Source organism: Pleurodeles waltl, chromosome 4_2, assembly GCF_031143425.1.
Source record: "Pleurodeles waltl isolate 20211129_DDA chromosome 4_2, aPleWal1.hap1.20221129, whole genome shotgun sequence".
NCBI classification, from domain to species: domain Eukaryota; kingdom Metazoa; phylum Chordata; class Amphibia; order Caudata; family Salamandridae; genus Pleurodeles; species Pleurodeles waltl.
Genome location: NC_090443.1, coordinates 560,104,309 through 560,128,825, shown reverse-complemented (window position 1 = coordinate 560,128,825; position 24,517 = coordinate 560,104,309).

Below are 24,517 nucleotides of genomic sequence, written 5' to 3'. Positions count from 1 at the left end.
GGAATCTGGAGTGCACCGGGCAGCAGGGCAGCCAGTGTGGCACGGAGCCACAGCACGGACAGTCCCCCACCTGTGAAGCATCAAAAGTTGGCCAGTGCCCGGCGGGAGAGGGGGAAGACTCCAGCCACCTAAGCCGCTCCCAGGGGTACAGGTGGGAGTGTGGAGTCAGCTGCGACACCTTCCAAGGTTGGGAAGGGGCCCTAGAAACTCAGCAAGTCTGGGAAGAGCAGCACGGCGGAGAAGACCGCCATCATCCCGCTGCCCAGGAGGCCACCGCCATCATCCCCGCTGCCCAGGAGGCCACCGCCATCATCGCCGTTGCCCAGGAGGCCACCGCCAGCACCAGCCCTGTTGCCCAGGAGGCCACCGCTATCATCCCCGCTGCCCAGTAGGCCACCGCCATCATCCCCGCTGCTCAGGAGGCCACCGCCATCATCTCCGCTGCCTAGAAGGCCACCGCCAGCACCAGCCCTGCTGCCCAGGAAGCCACCGCCAGCACCAGCCCAGCTGCCCATGACAGGACTGCCAGCACCAGACCAGTTGCCCAGGACAGGACCGCCAGCACCAGCCCCACTGGGCCATAAAGGACCGCCAGCACCAGCCCCGCTGGGCCATGAGGGACCGCCAGCACCAGCCCCGCTGGGCCATAAGGGACCACCAGCACCAGCCCCGCTGGGCCATAAAGGACCACCAGTACCAGCCCCGCTGGGCCAGACAGGACCGCCAGCAGCTGAGTCACTGCCAAGGACCCCGCCGCCACATGCACCGCTGAACAGGACACTGCCGCCACAAAGCGGACAGGACCGCTGGGCCATAAAGGACCGCCAGCACCAGCCCCGCTGCCCAGGACAGGACTGCCAGCACCAGCCGAGCAGCCCAGGACAGGACCACCAGCACCAGCCCCACTGGGCCATAAAGGACCGCCAGCACCAGCCCCGCTGGGCCATGAGGGACCGCCAGCACCAGCCCCGCTGGGCCATAAGGGACCACCAGCACCAGCCCCGCTGGGCCATAAAGGACCACCAGTACCAGCCCCGCTGGGCCAGACAGGACCGCCAGCAGCTGAGTCACTGCCAAGGACCCCGCCGCCACATGCACCGCTGAACAGGACACTGCCGCCACAAGCACCGCTGAACAGGACACTGCCGCCACAAGCACCGCTGAACAGGACACCGCAGCCACAAGCACTGCTGAACAGGACACTGCCGCCACAAGCACTGCTGCCAAGGACACCGCCGCAACAAGCACCGCTGGCCCATGAGCGCCAAGGGCACTGACGCTACTGTGTCCGTCACAAGCAGGATGAAGCACTCTGGGCACAAGGCCCCCTCCAGAACCAGTGGAGAGATACATCCACTACCTCAGTCCTTGACAGGATGAAGCACTCTGGGCACAAGGCCCCTTCCAGAACCAGTGGAGACTGTTCTCCGCTTGAGAGACTGTGGCTTTGCACTCCCCAGGATGGAACAGTGGGCAACCCGCCCACTGTAGAGACTTGAGAGACTGTGGCTTTGCACTCCCCAGGACTGAACAGTGGGCAACCCACCCACTGTAGAGACTTGAGAGACTGTGGCTTTGCACTCCCCAGGATGGAACAGTGGGCAACCCACCCACTGTAGAGACTTGAGAGACTGTGGCTTTGCACTCCCCAGGACTGAACAGTGGGCATGTGGCCCCCTCGTGGATTTGGCGTCGTGCACTCAACCGGCTGAATTGCCCCCCCTTTCCCTTCCCCTTGAGGTGCCTGTTTTATTGCTATCTGATGCCCCTGCAGTGTTCTCTCCGTCATGTTCGGGGATTGAGTGTGGGCCTCGCCCATGCCGTGTGGGCCCAGTGTTCCACGGACTTCAATGTAGCACTACCTGGACTACTATTCTTCGTGTATATATTTGTTTATAGCGTATATGTATTTTTGCGTACTGGATTTTAATATATTACAATGGTCACACTCATTTCCTTTTGTCTTTGCATTCTTCCGGGGGGTTTGGGCGGGTGTAACTGTAATGTATCATGCTGTATTAGTGTGTGTGTTGTAGTGGGTGAGGGTGGGGTGGGGGTGTTGCGTGTGTGTGTCCCTGTTTTTTCCCTCCCCCCTCCCCTGTGTCGTAGGTGCAGTACTCACTGTGGTCTTCGCCGCTGGCGTTCGTGCTCCTGGTAGAGGAGCAAGAAGATAAGGGCTGGCAGGATCTGGAGCACGGGTTCCATGGCATCCGGATTCCTCATGGGGTGTGTAGAGGTGAGCGTTTTCCCTTCGAAGTCCTGTTTTTGTTCGCGGTGAATCCACCCCGGAAAAGGTGGCGGATTGGTAGGTTGTGGTAATGTGGGCAGTACATTGTCCTCCGCCTGTCTGTTGGCGGTGACCTCCATGCTGTTTGTTTGTACCGCCGTGGCGGTCGGAGTGTTAAAGTAGCTGTCTATGTTGGCGGTTTCCTCCACGGTTGTGATTCCATTTTTATTTCCACCGGCCTGTTGGTGGTCTTACCGCCGCTTTAACACCGACCGCCAGGGTTGTAATGACCACCTTTATATCACTTTTCAGTCATATCTCTACATTTACTTATTGCATCTTTGATCGTTTTGACCTGCAAATATCCAGATAAATATTATATATTTTTCTAAACACTGTGTGGTGTATTTTTGTGGTGCTATATTGCGTTATTGTATGATTTATTGCACAAAGACTTTACACATTGCCTTCTAAGTTAAGCCTGACTGCTCAGTGCCAAGCTACCATAGGGCGGGCACAGGCTAATTTGGATTGTGTGTGACTTACCCTCACTAGAGTGAGGGTCCTTGCTTGGACAGGGGGGTAACCTGACTGCCAAGCAAAGACCCCATTTCTAACAGCATGCCTGACTACACCAAACGTTTCTTACTCTTTTGACATGAACGTGATGCATGTTCTTTGTCTGTCATGACTTAGACTCATGGCAGTGTAAATCCCCCAGTGGCGTATTTTTCAGCCACTTTGGATCTGGTCTCAGCAGCCATACCAGGATGTTTGCGGTCCATTGCAGCAGTTCAGCAGAGTGTCACTCAGACCAAGAGCATAGTGATGTGTTATCCTCTCACTATAATGGTTCCACATTTAATTGAGATTTTGCTTACCCGGTAAATAACACAATATATGACCAGCTCTAGGCTGACCAGATATGAGACCTCAATCTTCGGGTCTCCTAATGTTACCATTAAGAGATGTGCAGCGCTTAACCGAGCAACCTTACTCCTGATTGAAAATGTTTCTCTGACAAATTGGATGATACAGAACATGGTTGTCTGGAAATTACAGAATTATGCACAAAACCCAGAGCTGATATTAGAGATACCTGCCTGGAAGAAAATGACCAAATTATCTTAGTTGATGGTTCCTGCAAGAGAGATAGTGGGGGCACATTAAGGGCAGGATATGCAGTATGTACTATTACTGGCATATTGGAAGCTTCATGGCTTTGAGGAGTGTTTTCTGCACAAATGGCAGAATTAGTAGCTCTTCCTAGAGCCTACCACATTTCAAATCCAATGAAAGTGACTATTTACATAGACAGTCAATATGGATTCGTCATTGTGCATGATTTTGGTCAAATGTTCACAGAGAGGTTTCCTGACCTCTTCTGGTTAACCAATAAGGAATGGTGAGAGAATTCATGAGTTGTTACAAGCCATTCAAATGCCTGAAAAGATTGCTGTGGTGAAATGCAGTGCACATCAGAGATCACAAGATTAGGTGTCGTTAGGTAATGCATATGCGGATTAAGTCACAAAGTTTTGTGCATTGAAGGGAATGTCCTTCAAAGGAAACTGGTAATTATTGCCTGAAAATTATGAGAGCTATGCGAATTTTACCATGCAAATTATTGACACTTTAGAAGAGTTAAAGGCTCTCCAAGATAACGTTCCTAAAGAGGAACGCAGACACTGGCAGAAACTCAAGTGTGTGCAGCGAGATGAGGATGTCTGGGTGACAGGAGAAGGGAAGGTTGATCTCTCCAATAGTCTACTGACTCAAATGGCCAGATACTATCATGGGCAAGCACACGTGGGTAGAGATGCTATGGTCTGCTGTTTCAAGCAGCATTGGTTTAATCCAAAATTTAGACGGGTTACTGAAGAAATTTGCCATAGGTGCATTGTTTGTCCACAAATAAATAGTGGCAAAGAGACAGTGGTCAATATGGGACATATAGACATGGCTGGAGGACCATTTAGCAGAATGGAGATGGATTTCATGAGATGCCTGAAATATGTCTTGGTGATTGTGTGCATTTTCAGTCATTGGATTAAGGCTTATCCTGCGAGGAGAAGAAGATCTGAGTGAAAGAAACTCCAACAGTAGTAGAAGATTGAAAAGGAAAAGAGTTGCCAGTAAAAAATATTTTGGTCTTGAATGGGCAAATGCAACTACTGATGAATGGGAAGAGGAATTTTTGAATTTTTGTTGTGACAGAGACATTCCAGATCTATATTTTGGCACATGAAGATAAATGAGATTGCGTGGAAATAAATACATCCGAATTTGAAAAGAAGATAAAATACTTTGTTGAATTTTACCTGAAAAGACTTCGATAACCTAATTTAACAAGCTGCTAAACTGATTCTGACAACTTCTACCAAACTTTGACAAAGGGTCCTAATAGTGTGAATAAAGTAAAAAAAAAAAATTAGGAGGGATAGAAGATTGAAGATTAAAGAATTGAACATTTTTGTCTTTTGTTTTTGTTTTGATTTTTGATGCATAGACATACTTTTGCATTTGCTTTTACATTTTGATTTCTTACAGACCATGGGACACTTTAGCAAACAACACACTAAGAACAGATGTTGCAAATGTATAGGTATTGATTTGGCAATCGTTTGTGCAACAGTATGTTTGTTATTGATTGTGAGTGTGATTGTCTTTGATTTGAATGAAGCCGACCATAGCATAGCTATACATACAACTACTACATCTTCAGAATTAATTCCTACTCCCTCAGCAATAGATAAGTTTAGAATAGATGGAAAATACTTACATGAGAAGAAAGAGCTTTCTACTAATGTTTTCTATCGCTTATTGTGGGAGTATGTTTACACCATGGATGCAAGAAATTGCTATGTCTGTACGCACGTTCCAACCTCTGTTGAGGACAGAATTTCATATCACAGTCTGCCATTAACTTATGACATAACTTGCAGTCTTTTACTAACAAGATTCTATAATCAAGAGAGTATTCAGTATTTCTATTCGAACCATGACTTCATGTTTTCCTTTGTCCCCATAAATAGATATTTGAGTAGAGTAGCTACGGATAATGATATAGTTTTAGTAAGAGGGTTCTTTGAACCTACATTAACCTTTGGGATTGTGTATGCACACTGTAATAACTTAACCTGCTTACTGTTGAAAAGAGCTTCTTAGAGAACACTGAGGAAAGAAGAAGGGCGATGAAGGCTAAGATAGATAAGAGAATCGTTCAACAAAGCCCTGGAACTGATCACACTTATACTGACATCACTAAACAAGGAAGGTTTTTGATGCACAACATGTAGGTAAGCTTTGTAGATATAGGCCGCAATCTTATTCTGATAGAATATATGTGGGAATGAGTGAGTGTAGGCATGTGTTTTTATTTCATAGTAAATGGACATTTATGCTGAATGGTCAGGATCCAGCAGCACCTGGTATCTGTTACATCTGTGGGAAAAATGCCTATTACCATCTTCCTAGAGGATGGTATGGCACATGTTATTTGGCAACAGTCATCCCGAAAATGTACCAGCTGGATGACATGAGTAAATTTCCTAAATTTACAGAATTACAACCTAGGCACAAGTGAGAATCAGTTTCTAGCATTGTGGGTAACAAAGTTGGACCAATAATTCCTTCAGTGGGAGTTGTTCTGAATTCATTGAAAATACAGAGGTTGTCTACAGTATTGGATAACATGTTATCGGATTTTTCAGTAGCTATTCTCCTCTTAGACACTGAAATGACTGCGACAAGAGCTACGACTCTTCAGAACCGCCTTGCGTTAAACATTCTCTTACCAAAGGAGGGCAGAGTTTGTAAATTTATAGGTCCGAGTCTTTGTTGCTTACACATACCGGACAATAGCAAAGTAGTTAGAAGTTTGATTAATAATTTAACGAAACATGAATCAGAACTAAAAGAATTAACTAAAACTAATATTTGGGAAAAGGCAGGCAAGGGAATTGCATCAATTGGGAATTGGATTGCAACCTGGGAGAAGATATTATATTAAAATTAGTAAATGGATTTCAATGATTGTGTTTTGTCTAAGTGGAATTTGGGGATTGTTTCAAATGATCAAAAGAAGAAGATTTGAAAATAATCAGAGGAGGGTAGAAATTCAAATGCAAAAACTTTATGGTGTGATGGCATATATGGTCATCAGAGGAGGAATTGTGAGTCCAAAGTTTTTGTACTCATGTTTTCTTCATACATAATTATACTTATATTTAAATGTCTAGAGCATTAAATGCTAAATTTTATGTATAGCGTAAAATGTACTTGTTAAAATTGGCCACTAACGAATGTGAGGCCTACATGAAAATTAGCCATGAAAACTAAATATGATGTTAAGAGTTGAATTGTCTTCTGTAGAAATTAATTTCTGAAATACTACGAGTATTTTTTGTTCTCTGCTGAGCCTGAAACTGAGCAAGGCTAATGTGCAATGTTACCTGTAATAAATGTTACTAGTGTACTCCGCTCTTATGACTTCATGTCTGCTGTTAGACTAGCTCTATTCATATAGGCAAGAACATGTTTCTAATTCTTGTTTTCTTTCGAGGGTTCCCACTGTTCTTAAATGCATGTATCCTTACAAACAATGTTGAACAAAAGGTGCCATTGAAAACCGGATGGAAGAAGCCTACTATGATACTTTTGTGTAAATCTGAGGATGCATGAATGGAGTCTTAACTAATAAGAGTCATCTGAAAGTCGAAAAGAGAAACTTAGAATGTAATGTCGATACCAGATGTCTTTGCAATTGGTTGTTCTTTCTTCACCTGACTCTCTTGTCCAATGAAAACGTTTATTGACTTTTAAAAAAACGAGACTACACCGTCATTCGGGGGTCATTGCCTTATTGATTTGAATCTTTGCCACTTCAACATACTTTGAGCCATATAGTCTACTGACCTTTGGTACATTTTTATTATTTTCCAAGTTTAACCTTCCTGTTGGATGATAAACTAATAGTCTGAGGTTTAGGTACATTATAGTCCAAATTTCTAAACCATCTCCCCTTTCCTCGTTTCCACCCTGTTCCTGACGTTGCTGTCCCCTAGATAAAGCCGAGCCGTTTGCTGTTTCATTAGGATAGGCAAATTATTAATTTAGGCCATCATTATGACATTGGCCATAAATCCCACTTACCGCCACGCTGACTGCCACCAACTTACCGCCACCGCCGCGGATATTCGTTCACCATATTATGACACACACACACAAATCCATCACTATTCAGCCACACACACAAATCCGCCACACCAAAGGTCAGTGATGAACTGCCGGTATCAAAACCCAAACTGTTACGCCAACAGAACAATGCCCACCGCATTATGACCCACGAAACACCACGGCGGACATTCAACGGCGGTAAACCATTGGCCGTACATACTGCCGCACTCAAAATAGACACACACAGATAAAACAACACCACATTGGACAATTCAAACAACACACACCTGACACCCATACACACACCACACACTCATACCACAACCCTTTATCATTACAAACACTTGCCAGCAGAGAGACATCAAGACCACAGACACAACCAGAGCCACACACTATAGACACCTATACACCACTCATGCACCCCACATCACACACCCCAACACTTTACCCAACACACCCTCACCTACACACCTCACACAACAACCATGGCACCACAAAGACACCCCACTTCACAGAGGAGGATCTAAGAGTCTGTTCTGCTTTCCTACATATCTCCGATCGGAGCTTACAGAACCTCTCTGGAATGCACTTCTGAGTTCAAAGAAGACCTTTATTGTTGTTAATCTCCCCCACCCACAAGTTCTTGAGAGACAAAATTTGTAGATTTCAAGCACACGTTTAAAAGAGTAGTCGCAGCAATGAAAGCAAAATATATCACAGTACTTCTCAGTTGCAATGTACACAGCAAATATATATCATAACCACAAAGCAAAGCATAAAAGTCGAATTCATCACCGTATGGGCAAGGCGGCAGGGCCTAAAGCTTCATCTTTCTGGGATCTGCAAGTTGATGACTCCAGTCAACTGCGAGAAAGAGATTATCTACCCAAACGGGAGACCTGCAACTGACATCCAGCTCCAGCCTGAAGTCAAGCAGATTCGAATCTAACTCACTGTAGCCCAGAGTCATCCTTAAAAGAAAACTCAGTGTGAGATCTGAACGACCTTGGAGAATGGCCAGTTCTCCTGAGCCATTCCGCTCTCAGACTGGATTGCGAGGTAAACACAAAATCTACGTGCTCTTATCAGCTAAGGTCTGGTGTGAAGAAAACAGCTTGGTCCATCTTGTGGAAAAACATAGCTTGGAAAAACACAGACATCTCTGCAATGTCTCAACTGCAATGTCTAACTCCACGTTAAAGCCAATAGGCAGCTAACCTAAATATCAAATGTAGGGCCAGATGTAGCAAAACGTCAATTTGCGACTTGCAAATTGCGAGTCCCTGCGACTCGCAATTTGCAACTCGCAAATTGGTATGCAGAACGGTGTCTCAGACACCGTCTGCGAGTCGCTATGGGGTCGCAATGACCCACCTCATTAATATTAATGAGGTGGGTCGCAAATTGCGGCCCCATAGCGAGTCTAGACACTCGCAAACATGGAGGCCTGCTGTAGTCAGCAGACCTCCATGTTCGTGACTGCTTTTAAATAAAGCAGTTTTTTTTTTTAAGTGTAGCTCGTTTTCCTTTAAGGAAAACGGGCTGCACTTTAAAAAAAAAAAAAAACTTTAGTTTCGGTATTTTTTCAGGGCCCCATGGGGACCCCTTCCAATTTGCGAGTGGGTTACCATCCACTTCAAGTGGATGGTAACTGCAACTCCATTTGCGACCGCATATGCGGTCGCAAATGGAATTGCATTCCACTCCGAATCGCAAATAGGAAGGGAACACCCCTTCCTATTTGCGATTCTGATATGCATATTGCGAGTCGGTCCCGACTCGCAATATGCATTTCTGAATATCAAAGAGGCTTTTGCGCCTCGCAAACGGCAATTTTCGCCGTTTGCGAGGCGCAAACCCTTTGCTACATCTGGCCCATAATGTCTAATGTCATGGCAAAGCCAATAGGCAGCTAACCTAAATATCAAATGTAATGTCTAATATCATGTCAAAACCAATAGGCAGCTAAACTGCTAATGTCATGTCAAAGCCAATAGGCAGCTAACCTAAATATCAAATGTAATGTCTAATATCATGTCAAAGCCAATAGGCAGCTAAACTGAATACAAAATATAATGGCTAATGCCATGTCAAAGCCAATAGGCAGCTGAACTGAATACAAAACATATAGGTGGTCATTACAACCTCGGCGGTCTTTTTTCAAGACCGCCGAGGGACCGCCGTGCGGAAGACCGCCAGTAGTGGCGGTTTGCCGCTCGGCGTATTATGACTGTTGGCTGCTCTCCGTCCTTTTTAGGACAGAGAGCCGCCAACAGCCATACTGGCGGGCGGCAGGTAGGTGGAGGTTGCTCCACCTCCACTGCCACACCAACAGAACACCGCCCAGTGAATCACGTCCTGTGATTCGGCGCGGCGGTGTTCTGTTGGTGGTGTGGTGTCGGCGGAGCAGCCCCCATGGCTCCCGTCCCCTCCCGGAGGATCGAGGGACCAAGTAAGTTGATCGTCCGTTAGGGGAGGGGGTGGGGGGGTGTTGTGTGTTCTGTGGGAGCATGGGGGTGTGCGTGTGTGTATGTAGAGGGGGTGTGTGAGTGCGTGTATGCTTGCGGGGGTGTTGCGTGTTGTGGGAATTAGTGCGTGTATGTCTGTATGTATGTCTGTATGGATGTGTGCGTGTATGTTTGTATATGGGTGTGCGTGTCTGACTGAGTGTGTGGATGTAGGCATGTATGTTGGTGTGTGTGCGTGTGTGTGTTGGTAGTGCCTGCGTGCATGTCATGTGTGTGTGAGTGTTGTAATGTTGGGGGTCGCGGTGGGGAGGGGGGCCCTGCCACCTTTGGGGGGTGGCAGGGGTGGTGGGGGTGTAAGGGAGGGAGTCGGGTGGGGTTGGGGGGTGGGGGAGACCCCTATCAGTGCCACGGAAGGAATTCCCTGGCACTGATAGTGCTTACCGCCATGGATTTCATGGCGGTTCCTACCGCAGGAAATCCACGGCGGTAAGCTGGGTCAAAATACCGGCAGCGGTATTGTGACAGCCGCCGGGCTGGAGACCCCTGGAGGGCGGAATGGCGAAGTGGCGGATGACCATGACGGTAACCGCCATGGTCATAATACAAAAAAAAAGACCGCCAGCATGTTGGCGGTCTTACCGTTGCTTCTCCGCCTCAGATTATTTTTCAGTTATCAGCATAATTTTGATTTCTCCTTGGTAATCTGCAGCAATCACTCCCCCTAAAACCTGATCAATTTGCCATATCTGTCCTGGTAACTTTCCTCTCCCCAACTGCTCTGTGACTGTTTGTGGGACAGATCTCTCTTGTGCGTGCTGCACAGTGTTTATCAAATCTAGGGGAATGTGCAGCTCTCTCATCTCTGTCCACCTGTAAGTGGCTTTTTCTCCCAGCTGTTCACATTTCTGGTGCACCCACTTAGCCATCCCCACTAAGTCAGAATTCTGGGTGGACACTTCAGACTCTGAATTTTCCTTTTTAACATCTGCAAGGCAATTGAACCAGTTATGTACAAGCCATGTGGAAAACCAAACGGCTAAACCATTGGCAGTGAACCAAGAATCAGTGTAAAAATGACACATCTCAAACAGCTCTTGCTTTTAAGTCTGACACACATTGTACAACGCTGTTCCTTCTCCTGTGCTAGAAAACAACTTTTCAGTCAATGAATCATTAGTCAAACAAACATGCTTTTTATCCTCAGGGGACACGAATTCAAATGGTGCGCCCAATTTCACTGGTGACTCTTTTACCTGTGGTACTCCCTGCACCCTCTCCACACCCTGAAAAGGGGCTTGTGGCACCTGTTCATGTAGGGCTGCAGTGACTCTAGCCCTGTCTTGCAGGGGCACTCTTTTCTTCCCCTGTTCCTGACTTACATGTAAATCAGTGTTTCCCTCTTGCACTGCGCAGAAACCTAAAGTCTGCATTATATCATTTGCCAAATCACACGCGCGCAGCTGCTTATATTTTTTCCTAGTGACTTTATACCAAAGTGTTAAGATTTCACTCAGATGAGGGCTATACTGTTTCCAAAAATCAAACAAGCTAATAAAACTCGGTGTCTCTTGCTTAGTGCAAACAGTAAGAAACTCTAAAATCTTTCGTTTTACTTGCACATTTTGCGACGGTACCTCGTAAATCACATTCTGAGCTCTGTTCTCCGTGTTATCAGTTAAGGAATGCACTTCGACTGCCGAAAAGTCTGGCTCACAAGGAGGCTCAGACTGGCTCACAGCTGTCTTAACCCCCTCATTACTGGAATGGGAAAAGACAGATTCTTCTAAAACAACAGTTTTATAGCTTTCAGCATTATCTTGCATTAATGTGTTCTGGCTAATTTGCTCACGTAAATTCTTATTTTCATGTACTAACTGCCTACATCTCTCCTGCATTTTTCTGTAAGCAGATAAAAGTATCCAAACCCTTCTGTCAAGAACAAAAGGAACATCATTGCTTTCAAAAGGCACATTTACTAAATATGCTTTATCACAGCAAGAAAACATGTTTCTCACAGCACCATCAGGCAGTTTAACTTCACATGCATTATCAAACATGGTCTGCCGTGCTTCTGTAATTCTCTAAACAACAAAAAACAATTACACTTTTAAATCGTGCAATAAGAAATCTCCAACTCGACTCTCAAAACTGACGGCTACGCAATAATGTTCTGCTTTCCTACATATCTCCTATCGGAGCTTACAGAACCTCTCTGGAATGCACTTCTGAGTTCAAAGAAGACCTTTATTGTTGTTAATTCTCCCCCACCCACAAGTTCTTGAGAGACAGAATTAGTAGATTTCAAGCACACATTTAAAAGAGTAGTCGCAGCAATGAAAGCAAAATATATCACAGTACTTCTCAGTTGCAATGTACACAGCAAATATTTATCATAACCACAAAGCAAAGCATAAAAGTCAAATTCATCACCGTATGGGCAAGGCGGCAGAGCCTAAAGCTTCATCTTTCTGGGATCTGCAAGTTGATGACTCCGGTCAACTGCGAGAAAAAGATTATCTACCCATACTGGAGACTGGCAACTGACGTCTAGCTCCAGCCTGAAGTCAAGCAGATTTGAATCCAACTCACTGTAGCCCAGAGTCATCCTTAAAAGCAAACTCAGTGTGAGATCTGAACGACCTTGGAGAATGGCCAGTTCTCCTGAGCCATTCCGCTCTCAGACTGGATTGCGAGGTAAACACAAAATCTACGTGCTCTTATCAGCTAAGGTCTGGTGTGAAGAAAACAGCTTGGTCCATCTTGTGGAAAAACATAGCTTGGAAAAACACAGACATCTCTGCAATGTCTCAACTGCAATGTCTAAATCCACGTTAAAGCCAATAGGCAGCTAACCTAAATATCAAAAGTAATGTCTAATGTCATGGCAAAGCAAATAGGCAGCTAACCTAAATTTCAAATGTAATGTCTAATATCATGTCAAAACCAATAGGCAGCTAAACTGCTAATGTCATGTCAAAGCCAATAGGCAGTTAACCTAAATATCGAATGTAATGTCTAATATCATGTCAAAGCCAATAGGCAGCTAAACTGAATACAAAATATAATGGCTAATGCCATGTCAAAGCCAATAGGCAGCTGAACTGAATAAAAAATATATAGGGGGTCATTACAACCCTGGCGGACGGTGTTAAAGCAGCGGTAATACCGCAAACAGGCCGGCGAAAAAAAAAAAGGGAATTATGACCGTGGCGGAGACCGCCAACATAGACACCCACTTTAACACTCCGACCGCCACAGCGGTACAGACAAGCAGCGCGGCGGTCACCGCCAACAGACAGGCGGAAGACAATGTACCGCCCACAGTATCACAACCCACCAATCCGCCACCTTTTCCGGGGCGGATTCACTGTGGATAAAAACACGGCAGAAACAGCTTCTGCAATGGGAAAACGCTCACCTTAACACACTCCACGAGGAAGAAGGGCACCATGGAGCCGGAACTACAAATACTCCCTGCCCTTGTCTTCCTGCTCCTCTATGAACACCAGCAATGGCGGCGCCGAAGACAACGGTGAGTACTGCACCTACGACATAGGGAGGGGGGGAGGCAAAAGTCAGGGACACACACACGCAACACCCCCACCCCCACCCCGACCCTCACCCACTACAACACACACACCAATGCATTTCCAAACATCACAGTAACAACCCCCAACCCCCCCGGAAGAATGCAAAGACAAAAGGAAATGAGTTCAACCATTGTAATGTCTCAATATACAGTAACCAAATATATACAGATATATATACACATTCTAGAAAATATACATTACTATTAGTAGTGCAGGTATGCACATATCAATGTCCGTGGACCACTGGGCCCACAAAGTATGTGCGAGGCCCACACTAGATACCTGTCCACAAACGGAGAGAACACTGCAGGGGCATCAGATAGAAATACAACAGGCACCTCAGGGGGAAGGGAAGGAGGGGCACCTCAGCCGGATTACAGCACCACGCCAGATCCACAACGGGGCTCCATGCCCATTGATGTATCCTGGGGAGTGCAAAGCCACAGTCTCTCAAGTCTCTACAGTGGGTGGGTTGCCCACTGTTCCATCCTGGGGAGTGCAAAGCCACAGTCTCTCAAGTCTCTACAGTGGGTGGTTTGCCCACTGTTCCATCCTGGGAGTGCAAAGCCAAAGTCTCTCAAGTCTCTACAGTGGGTGGTTTGCCCACTGTTCCATCCTGGGGAGTGCAAAGCCACAGTCTCTCAAGTCTATACAGTGGGTGGTTTACCCACTGTTCCATCCTGGGGAGTGCAAAGCCACAGTCTCTCAAGTCTCTACAGTGGGTGGGTTGCCCACTGTTCCATCCTGGGGAGTGCAGAGCCACAGACTCTCAAGTGGATAACAGTCTCCACTGGTTCTGGAGGGGGACTGGTGCCCAGAGTGCATCATCGTATGCAGGACAGACGGAGTGGATGCATGTCTCCACTGGTTCTGGAGGGGGACTGGTGCCCAGAGTGCTTCATCCTGCCCGTGGCGGTCCCAGTTCCGTCACTGTCCCAGCTGCACATGGGCTAACGATGCTTGAGTTGGCGGTCTTTGCCCTGTTCAGCGGTGCTTGACTTTGCTGTCTCTGCCCTGTTCAGCGGTGCTTTGCCATGGCAGTCTTTGCCCTGTTCAGCGGTGCTTGACTTTGCTGTTTCTGCCCTGTTCAGCGGTCCTTTGCCATGGCGGTCTTTGCCCTGTTCAGCGGTGATTTGCCATGGCGGTCTTTGCCCTGTTCAGCGTTCTTTACCATGGGGGTCTTTGCCCTGTTCAGCGGTGCTTGACTTTGCTGTCTCTGACCTGTGCATTGGTGTGTGGCATGACGGTCCCTCATTGCCCAGCGAGGCTGTGGCTGTCGGGGCCCTCCAGGGCACTGACTCTGGCGGTGGTCTCCTGACCAGTGACAATACTGGTGCCCTCCAGGGCACTGACTCTGGCGGTGGTCTCCTGACCAGTGACGATAGCGCTGGCGGTGGCGTCCTGGCCAGCAGGGAGGATGGCGGACTTCCCCGCCGTGCTGCTCCTACCAGACTTCTTCTGCCCCTTCACCACCTTGGGAGGAGTCACAGCTGACTCGGCACTCCACCCGGGACCCTTGTGAGCAGTTTTTCCGCCAGGAGTCTTCACCCCCTCCCGTCTCTCACTGTCCAACTTAAGGTGCTTTACAGGGGGTGCTGAGGCCAGAGATTGCATGGTGCGATGATGGGCAGCCTGACCAGAATGAATGCCCTCCAGGAATGCATTAGTGTGTTGCAACTCCCTTTCTACACCCTGGATGGCATTCACAATGGTAGACTGCCCAACAGTGAGTGACCTGAGGAGATCAATGGCCTCCTCACTGAGGGCAGCAGGGGTGACTGGGGCAGGGGCTGAGGTGCCTGGGGTGAAGGTGATGCCCACCCTCCTGGGTGAGCGGGCACGGAGCGAAGGCTGAGGGGCTGCTGGGAGGGCGGTGCTGGTAGGGGGGGTGGCGGCTGTACCTGTAGAAGTGGGGGGCACAGATGGTGCCGCCACCACAAGGGAGCTCCCATCGGAGGATGAGTCAGTGTCGCTGTTTGCTGATCCAGTGACCGATGTGAAGCTCCCCTCGCCCTCCGTCCCACTGGTGTATTCAGAGTCCGTGGTGTGGCCCTCCATGGCCATGTGGGATGCAGCTCCCTCATGCTCCGTGCCACTGTACCTCCGCCTGATGATGCTGATGCACAAAAGGACAGGGAGAGCAGAAAAAGGGGGGGGACGACAGAAGAAAGACAGGTTGAGTGCATGGCTTACCGCTACCGTTGGCGGACAATACAGACACAGCAGCCCCCTGCACTACGCCGCGCTCTTGGCCTCTACAGATACAATTCCTGGGATATGGCCTACAAGGCTATGGGTGTAATCTGCCCACATAGATGACACAGGGGCATGTCTACTTGTACTTGGCACTCTACAGAGGTGGGGTGGAGTGGCACATGGCCTGCATTACTTAGGGGCCAGCCTACGGAACTCGCCCTGGCCTAGGGAAACCGCCAGCCCTCCTTCCCCACCCAGACCCCTCCACTGCACGCAAAGTCAACAGAATGAGAGTGTACTCACCCCCTTGTGTCTGCTGTGATGCCCTCAAGCGCCCATCCAACTCAGGGTAGGCCACCGCCAGGATCCGGAACATCAGGGGGGTCATGGTGCGACGGCACCCCTCCCACGTTGGGAGGCCATCCCCAGCTGAGCCTCCGCCCTCTTCTTGCTCCATCAGCGAATGTCCTCCCATCTTTTATGGCAGTGGGTGCTCCGTCTCTGGTGGACCCTCAGGGTCCGGACATCCTTGGCGATGGCACGCCAAATGTCCGTCTTCTGGTGGGCGCTGACCTACATGACATGTACAGGGGAAGAAGTGCAGTCATTACCAACTGCACCGTCGAAGTGAGTGGCCCACATCCCTACCTTTGCCATGTGGCACATGCATTCACAGTCCTTCATGCACTCAGAACTCTGCCCCCTTCCTTCTTAGAACCAGCCCTCTCCACACAGGCATAGCCCATACAACATGCTCCCTGTGTACTTACCTGTTGGTCTGGAGGACCGTAGAGTAGCGTGTACTGGGGGAGGACCCCGTCCACGAGCTTCTCCAACTCCTGAGCAGTGAAGGCAGCGGCCCTTTCCCCAGACGCACGAGCCATTGTCTCTTCCAGACCGAGGTCACAGCAGCACTTGCAGTGTAGGTCCTCTCCTGTCGAAGATCAGGTATCGAGTGATTGAACAGATAGAAAACGGCGGTCACGTCTGCGGCGGTGCGTATCATTACCGCCGACGCACTTCATCATTGGCTCCTGGGACCCATAGGGTCCAATGTTAACCAATGCAGCATTGCGCCGCAGTCTACGACCGCCTACCGCAACGGTGTACAACACCAGCGCAGTTACCTCACATCCCATTGTCCCAGTTTAGAGGTCAGGCAGCCGCCATTTCAGCGGCCCACATGGCTTCATTTACTACTGCGTCACACATACCTAGGCCTACACTCAACACACATGCAGGAAGAGATTTGTATTTGGTGACGTGTTCTGTGTAGCTGTGGGTACATACCAGGAGATGGCGGAATCTTCCTGTGTACCGACCGCTGGTGGACCTGTTAACAATGGAGGAGTGACATTTGATCATCACCTACAGGTTTGACCGTGCCACAATCCAGGAACTGTGTACCCAGTTGGAGCCAGACCTGATGTCACCAATCCGCCATCCCACAGGAATCCCTCCTGAAGTGCAGGTGCTGCCAGTGCTCCATTTCCTTGCAAGTGGGTAATTTCAAACAACAGTGGCCATGGCATCAGGGATGTCCCAGCCTATGGTTTCCAACGTGTTGTCCAGAGTGTTGTCTGCCCTGCTGAAACACGTGAGGAGCTACATCGTTTTCCCTCAGGTGGAGGATTTGGCTACTGTTAAAGGTGACTTCTATGCCCTGGGACATATCCCCAACATCATAGGTGCCATTGATGGGACCCATGTAGCTCTGGTCCCCCCCCGCAGGAGTGAGCAGGTGTACAGGAACCGGAAGAGTTATCATTCCATGAATGTACAGATGGTATGTTTGGCTGACCAGTACATCTCCCAGGTAAATGCTATGTTCCCTGGCTCAGTGCATGACGCCTACATCCTGCGGAATAGCAGCATCCCGTATGTGATGGGTCAACTCCAGAGGCACCGTGTGTGGCTATAAGGGGACTCTGGTTACCCCAACCTGTCATGGCTATTGACCCCAGTGAGGAATCCCAGGACCAGGGCAGAGGAACGCTACAATGAGGCCCATGGGCGGACTAGGAGGGTGATCTAACGCACCTTCGGCCTCCTGAAGGCCAGGTTCATGTGCCTCCATATGACAGGTGGTTCCCTATTCTACCCACCAAGGAAGGTGTGCCAGATCATCATCGCCTCCTCGATGCTTCACAATCTTGCTTTGCGATGCCAGGTGCCTTTTCTGCAGGAGGATGGTCCAGATGACGGTGTTGTGGCAGCTGTGGAGCCTGTGGACAGTGATGAGGAGGAAGCTGAGGAAGAAGACATTGACAACAGGGAGTCAGTCATACAGCAATACTTCCAGTGACACACAGGTGAGAACATTTTTTTACTATTACATTCACTTTCACACTTCTACCTCTATCCTGTCTGTCAATTTGAAGCAGTATTTTGTAACTGAGTTGTACATTTCTATTACGGTTTCACAGGTGTGGTTACCAACGTGTGTCATTTGCTTGCATCCTTCATGGACTTGTGATGTGTGACATAGGTATGTTGACATTAAAAAGTCGAACGGATTTTGTCATAGTCATTGCCAATACACATTTTCTAAATCACAGACTGACTCCAGATTGTTTTGTACTTCAAGGGTGTTTATTTAAGTGCTCAAAAATGGAGGGGGTTGTAAAATGGTGATGGGGGATGGTGGAGAAATGTCCATGGCAGAGTCCAGTCTATTCGTCTCAAAGGTGCTTTGCCCATATGGGCATAGGAAGTGGAGCTGGGGCAGTTCCAATCTGGAAAGGGTTACAAAGTGGGACAGTGGGATAACAATCAGGGTGGTCTCATTTCCTGGCAGGGGGTGGGGTGTTGGTGTGGTGGTCCTGTGGCGGGGCATCCTGTCCACTAGCGCCGGCGGAGGTGGTGGGCAGTTCATCATCCAGGCTAGTGTCAGGGGCCCCTTGGAGTGCCACGGTGTCCCTCATGGTCATTTGTATGTCCTTCAGCACCCCTACGATGGTGCCCAGGGCGGAGCTGATGGTTCTGAGCTCCTCCCTGAAGCCCAAATACTGTTCCTCCTGCATGCGCTGGGTCTCCTGAAACTTGGCCAGGACCATTGCCATCGTCTCCTGGGAGTGGTGGAATGCTCCCATGATGGAGGAGAGGGCCTCGTGGAGAGTGGGTTCCCTAGGCCTGTTCGCCCCCTGTCGCACAGCAGCCCTCCCAGTTCCCATGTGTTCCTGTGCTTCTCTCCCCTGGACCGTGTGCCCACTACCACTGCCCCCAGGTCCCTGTTGTTGTTGGGGTGGTGGGGAATCCTGGGTTCCCTGTGGTGGTGGACACACAGCTGATTGACGTGTCCTGGGGACGGAGGTATGGGCCCGCTGGGTGGGTGCTGTGCTGGTGTTACCAGAGGGTGGAAGGTCTGTGGTGGGCTGTGCCTGTGTGAGGGGAACCGACTGTCCCGAGGCCCACGATGGTCCGGGCTGGTCATCTGGATCCAGTTGGCCAGAGCTGCTGTCGTCACTGTGGGCCACTTCTATGGGTGGAGTGGAGATGTCTGGACCCTCCTGTCTGGTGACGTTCAGTAGTGGTCCTGCAGGGGTATAAGAGCATGATTATTGCATGTGTGTGTGTCATGGTGTGCAATGGGTGGGTGTGCGTGTACCCCAGTGCAAGCATTCCTGTGTGGGGGCTTGTGTGATGATGGTTGGGGGGGTGTTATGGGTATGTGCAGTGAGCATGCTTTAGTGAGGGTTGACCATGCTTAGTTGTGCCATGCAGGGCTTGGTGTTGGGATGGGTGGTTTGTGTTATTAGTACATTAGTGAGGAGTTGGAGTGATAGGGGAGGGGGTGAGGGTGGGGGGGGGGGTGTGATGGCATGCAGGTAGGGTGGGGGATATGATGGTTAAGATTTGACTTACCAGTGTCCATTCCTCCACCGACTCCTCTGAGGCCCTCTGGATGCATGATGGTCAAGACCTGCTCCTCCCATGTTGTTAGTTGTGGGGGAGGAGGTGGGGGTCCACCGCCAGTCCGCTGAATCGCGATGTTGTGCCTGGAGACCACTGAACGCACCTTCCCCCGTAGGTCGTTCCACCTCTTCCTGTTTTCCTCCCGATTTCTTGGATGCTGTCCCACAGCGTTGACCCTGTCCACGATTCTTCGCCATAGCTCCATCTTCCTGGCTATGGAGGTGTGCTGCACCTGTGATCCAAATAGCTGTGGCTCTACCCGGATGATTTCCTCCACCATAACCCTGAGCTCCTCCTCTGAAAACCTGGGGTGTCTTTGGCGTTACATGGGGTGCTGTAGGTGATGTGTGGGATGGTGTATGTCTTGATGAGTGAGGTGATGTGTAGTGGTGTGTGGTGTTTTGTGCTTGGGATGTTGTATGGGTGATGGTGTTGTGTGCCTCTGTGTGGTGGGGTTCTCTATTGCTGTGCTCTCTGTCTGTCGCCGTAGTATCTATTTTTTGGTCGTAGGGGTTTGTGGGTGATGTGGGTGTGTGTTTTATATTGTGTTGGGTATGTGGGAGTGGTGTTTGTATGTGTATCAGGTGTGTGTAATTCGAGTTGTCCAATGTGGCGGTGTTTTGGAGATGTGTTTGTATTTTGAGCGCGGTGGTGTGTACCGCCAATGGAATACCACGGTTGAAAGACCGCCGTGTGGATTCGTGGGTCGTGATAGCATGGGCGTGTTTCTGTTGGCATGACGGTGGAGGTTTTGTTTTCACCAATTTATCACTGACCTTTGGTGTGGCGGACTTGTGTGGGTGTCTGAATTTCGGCGGATTCCGAGATGTGGGTCATAATAGCTGTGGCGGAATTCCACGGCCGAGGCGGTGTTTTGGCGGTCTTCTGCACGGCGGTAAGCGGCTTTTATCGCCAATGTTGTAATGACCCTCATAATGTGCTACTGGTGAACATTGAGCAACTAATATGCGCAGTGGTGAAACACAAAGTCATTGGTCAAACACAATTAATAGCATCACAGAGTCATGGTGTAGGAGATTATCAGGGTAGAGCCACAGTTATTTGGAGCACAGGTGCAGCAGATATCGATAGCTAGGAAGCTGGAGCTATGGCGGAGAATCGTGGACAGGGTCAACGCCGTGGGACAGCACCCAAGAACTAGGGATGACATCAGGAAGAGGTGGAACGTCCTACGGGGGAAGGTACATTCTATTGCAGCAAGACACCAGCTTGCTGTGCAAAGGACTGGCGGTGGACCCCCACTTTCTCCCCCAAACCTCCCAGCATGGGAGGAGCAAGTCTTGGCAATCCTGCCTCCTGAGGGCCTGGCCGGAGTAGGAGGAGGACTGGACTCTGGTAAGTCAACTCTCTACTACTACGACTCCCCTACCTGCATGCCATCACATACCCTCACCCCCATCACTCCACCACTTTCCACACACCATACCATCACATCTCACCTATCCCAGTACCAAGCCCTGCATGCTCTACCAATGCATGGACATCACTCACCGCCCTGCATGGACACTTATCACTAAAGCATGCACACCATAGAGAACTAACAATCCCACCAAACACCAACAAACACAAGTGACAGCTGCCAGTGTAAATACAACCAAAAAGGGCAAGCCACATATGAACAATATGTCAGGCACAGAAACCATAACACATAATTTACATCCCCACAGGTATCCCAGCCAAAGTCAGCAGTGAGGAGGTGCCAGCAATATCCAGCCCCCCAACTGAAGAGGCCCACAGTGATGACAGCAACTCTGGTCTTCAGGATTTGGATGACCAACCTGGCCCATCAGGGACCTCTCGACAGCCGGTTACCCAGGTCTGGTCACACACCACCACAGAGCCTCCCCCATCAGGAAGTACCACCACAGCACCCACCCAGCATACCGACACCTCTGTCCCTAGGACACGTCAATCAGCAGTGTGTCCAACTCTACAGGGACCCCAGGGCACACCTCGCCCCCCAGACAATCAGGGACCTGGGGTCAGTGGCAGTGGGCACACGGTTCAGGGGACAGAGGGACAGGCCAACAGGGAAACTGGGAGGACTGTTGTGCGCCAGGAGGAGGACAGGCCCATGGAACCGACTCTCCAGGAGGCACTTGCAGAGATCCTGGGAGCCTATCAACATGATCAGAACACGATGGGCCAGATCGTGCAGGAGAACAGGTACCAGGGGATGAGGGAGGACTTGCAGGCCATTAACAACACCCTGCATGGGTGCTGGCAGACATGGCCAACATTCTGAGGGAGGCAGTCACACAATAGCGGGCCCCTGCCACTAGCCAGACATCTGAACAGCCTTCCAACTCCACTGCCGCTAGTGGCCAAGAGACCCCGCCACAGGACTCACAGGCCACCCGCACCTCTCCCCCTTGCAGAAGGAAAACCACCCCACAAACGTTCCCTGCAATCCAGACAGAAGCCAGAGACACTTGCCAAGACCCCCACCAGGAAATTAGACTCTCCTGATTTTCACCCTTGTTTCCCACTCTGTCACCCTGTCCACTCTGAACTGCCATTGCTCCCTTCCTATGTCCCCTTGGACAATGCACCTCTGCTACAAACAGACTAGAACAATACTCTGGACTTTCCTCCATCATCACCAAATCCCATTGCACTTGACCCTCTATATTTTAGCTCTTCAATAAACACCATTAAAAAAAAAGAAGTCTGGAGTATGTCATATTTTCAATTATATATTCATTGAAACAGGTACAAACATTGCAATTCAACTGTACTGAAAATTAACATAGATTAATGATCTGTAGCTGGCTGCTGTGATCACACCAGGAGTATTTGTGAGGTCACCAACATCTGCAAAATGAATTCCCAGAAGGAACAGTAAGTGGACATAGAAGTGGGAAATATCAGCATTCCAGTGCCACACAAATTCAAACAAATGTAATTGAAATGTGAAGTAACACTATCCTACTTGTGTGTCATTGGAAGTATTGTCTGGTCACCGATGTTCTGTTGTCCTCATCCTCTGCCTCCTCATCCTCACTGTCCACAGGGTCTACGGCTGGCACACGGGCATCTCCAGCCTCGTCCTCCTGCAGAAAAGACACATCGCATCTCAGGGCCAGGTTGTGCAACATGCAGCAGGCCACTACTATCTGGCAGACCGTCTTTGGTTGAGTAGCACAGGGATCCACCTTTTAGATGGAGGCACCGGAACCTGGCATTTCAGAGGCCAAAGGTTCTTTCAATTATCCTTCTGGTTCGCCCATGTGCCTCATTATAACATTCTTCTGCCCTTGTCCTGGCATTCCTCACAGGGGTCAGCAGCCATGATAGGTTTGGGTAGCCAGAGTCACCTGCAAATACTGAGGGACAGCATTTAGCCACACACTATCCTATATGGCCCACACCATACCCATACACCAACATATACTGGGTGGGAACCAGGGCTCACCTATTAGCCACAACCTGTGTCTTTGTAGTTGGCCCATCACATTTGGGATGCAGCTATTCCGTAGGACAAAGGCATCATGCACCGACCCAGGATACTTAGTATTTATGTGGGAGACGTACTGGTCCACAAGGCACAACATCTGTACATTCATAGAGTGGAAACTCTTCCGATTTCGGAACACCTGTTCATTCTGACGGGGGGGGATGAATGCAATATGTGTTCCATCAATCGCCCCAGTTATGTTGTGGATATGTCCAATTGCATAGAAGTCGCCTTCACTGTGGACAAATCTTCAACCTGGGGAAATACAATGTAGCTGCACATGTGTTTAATCAGGGCAGACAACACTCTTGTCAGCACTATAGAGAACATTGGCTGTGACATTCCTGCTGCCAAGCTCACTGTCACTTGGAAAGAACCAGTTGCCAAGAAATGGAGAACTGCTGGCACTTGCACAAGAGGGGAGATCCCAGTGGGGTGCTGCATAGCAGATATCAGGTCAGGCTCCAATTGGGCACACAGCTCTGTGATTGTGGCCATGTCCAGTCTATGTGTGAGGATAATGTGCCTGTCCTCCAGTGTTGCTGAGTCCACCAGGTGTCTGTATACAGGGTATGTCTCCATCTCCTATTCATCCACAGCGGTAGCAATCAATGGGGCAAAAGAGTGAGGATCTGGTCACAAACTGAACTATTGAGCTACAAGAGAACTTTGCATGCTGTTAACTTGTAATGGATAAGTGTGATTTGTCCATTATATCCTAATTTCACCAGTGATGCAACCATTTTTGAGGGCCTGCCCCCCCAAAATGGAGTCCACCTGTCCTGTGTGGATGGACAGGTGGAAGTGAGGTAATTCCGCTGACATTGTGTGCCGGTGCGGGAGGCGGTCGGGAACCGCCGTGCAATACCTCATTGGTTGACATTGGACCATATAGGGTACAGTGACCAATGGTGATGTATGCCAGCGGTGACGGTATGCACCGCCGCAGACGTGACCGCCATTTTCTGACTGATCCCTCACTTACTACCTGATCCTCACAGGAGAGGACCTACACTGCATGTGCTGCTGTGACCTGTGTCTGGAACCTACCATGGCCTGTGTGACTGGGGAAAGGGTCTCAGCCTTCACTTCGGAGGAGTTGGAGAGACTGGTGGATGTGGTCCTACCCCAGTACTGACTGCTGTATGGGCCTCCAGACCAACAGGTGTGTACACTGTGGGCACGATGCATGTGGCATGAATGCATGGAGTGGTGTGTGTGAAGGCTTCATGTAAGGGGGGTGTGTGGATGTCCTCTGTGCAGCGTATGGGGTGTGTGCTGGGCCATGTGCGTGTAAATGTTGATGTGAAGGGGAATGGCGGGCCTGTTTGTCTAAATATATTTCCCTGTGTGTATTGCCTCTGCAGGTCAGCACCCATCAAAAGAAGGGTATATGGTGTGCCATCGCCAAGGAGGTGCAGACCCAGGGAGTCTATGACAGGCAGAGCACCCACTGTCGCAAATG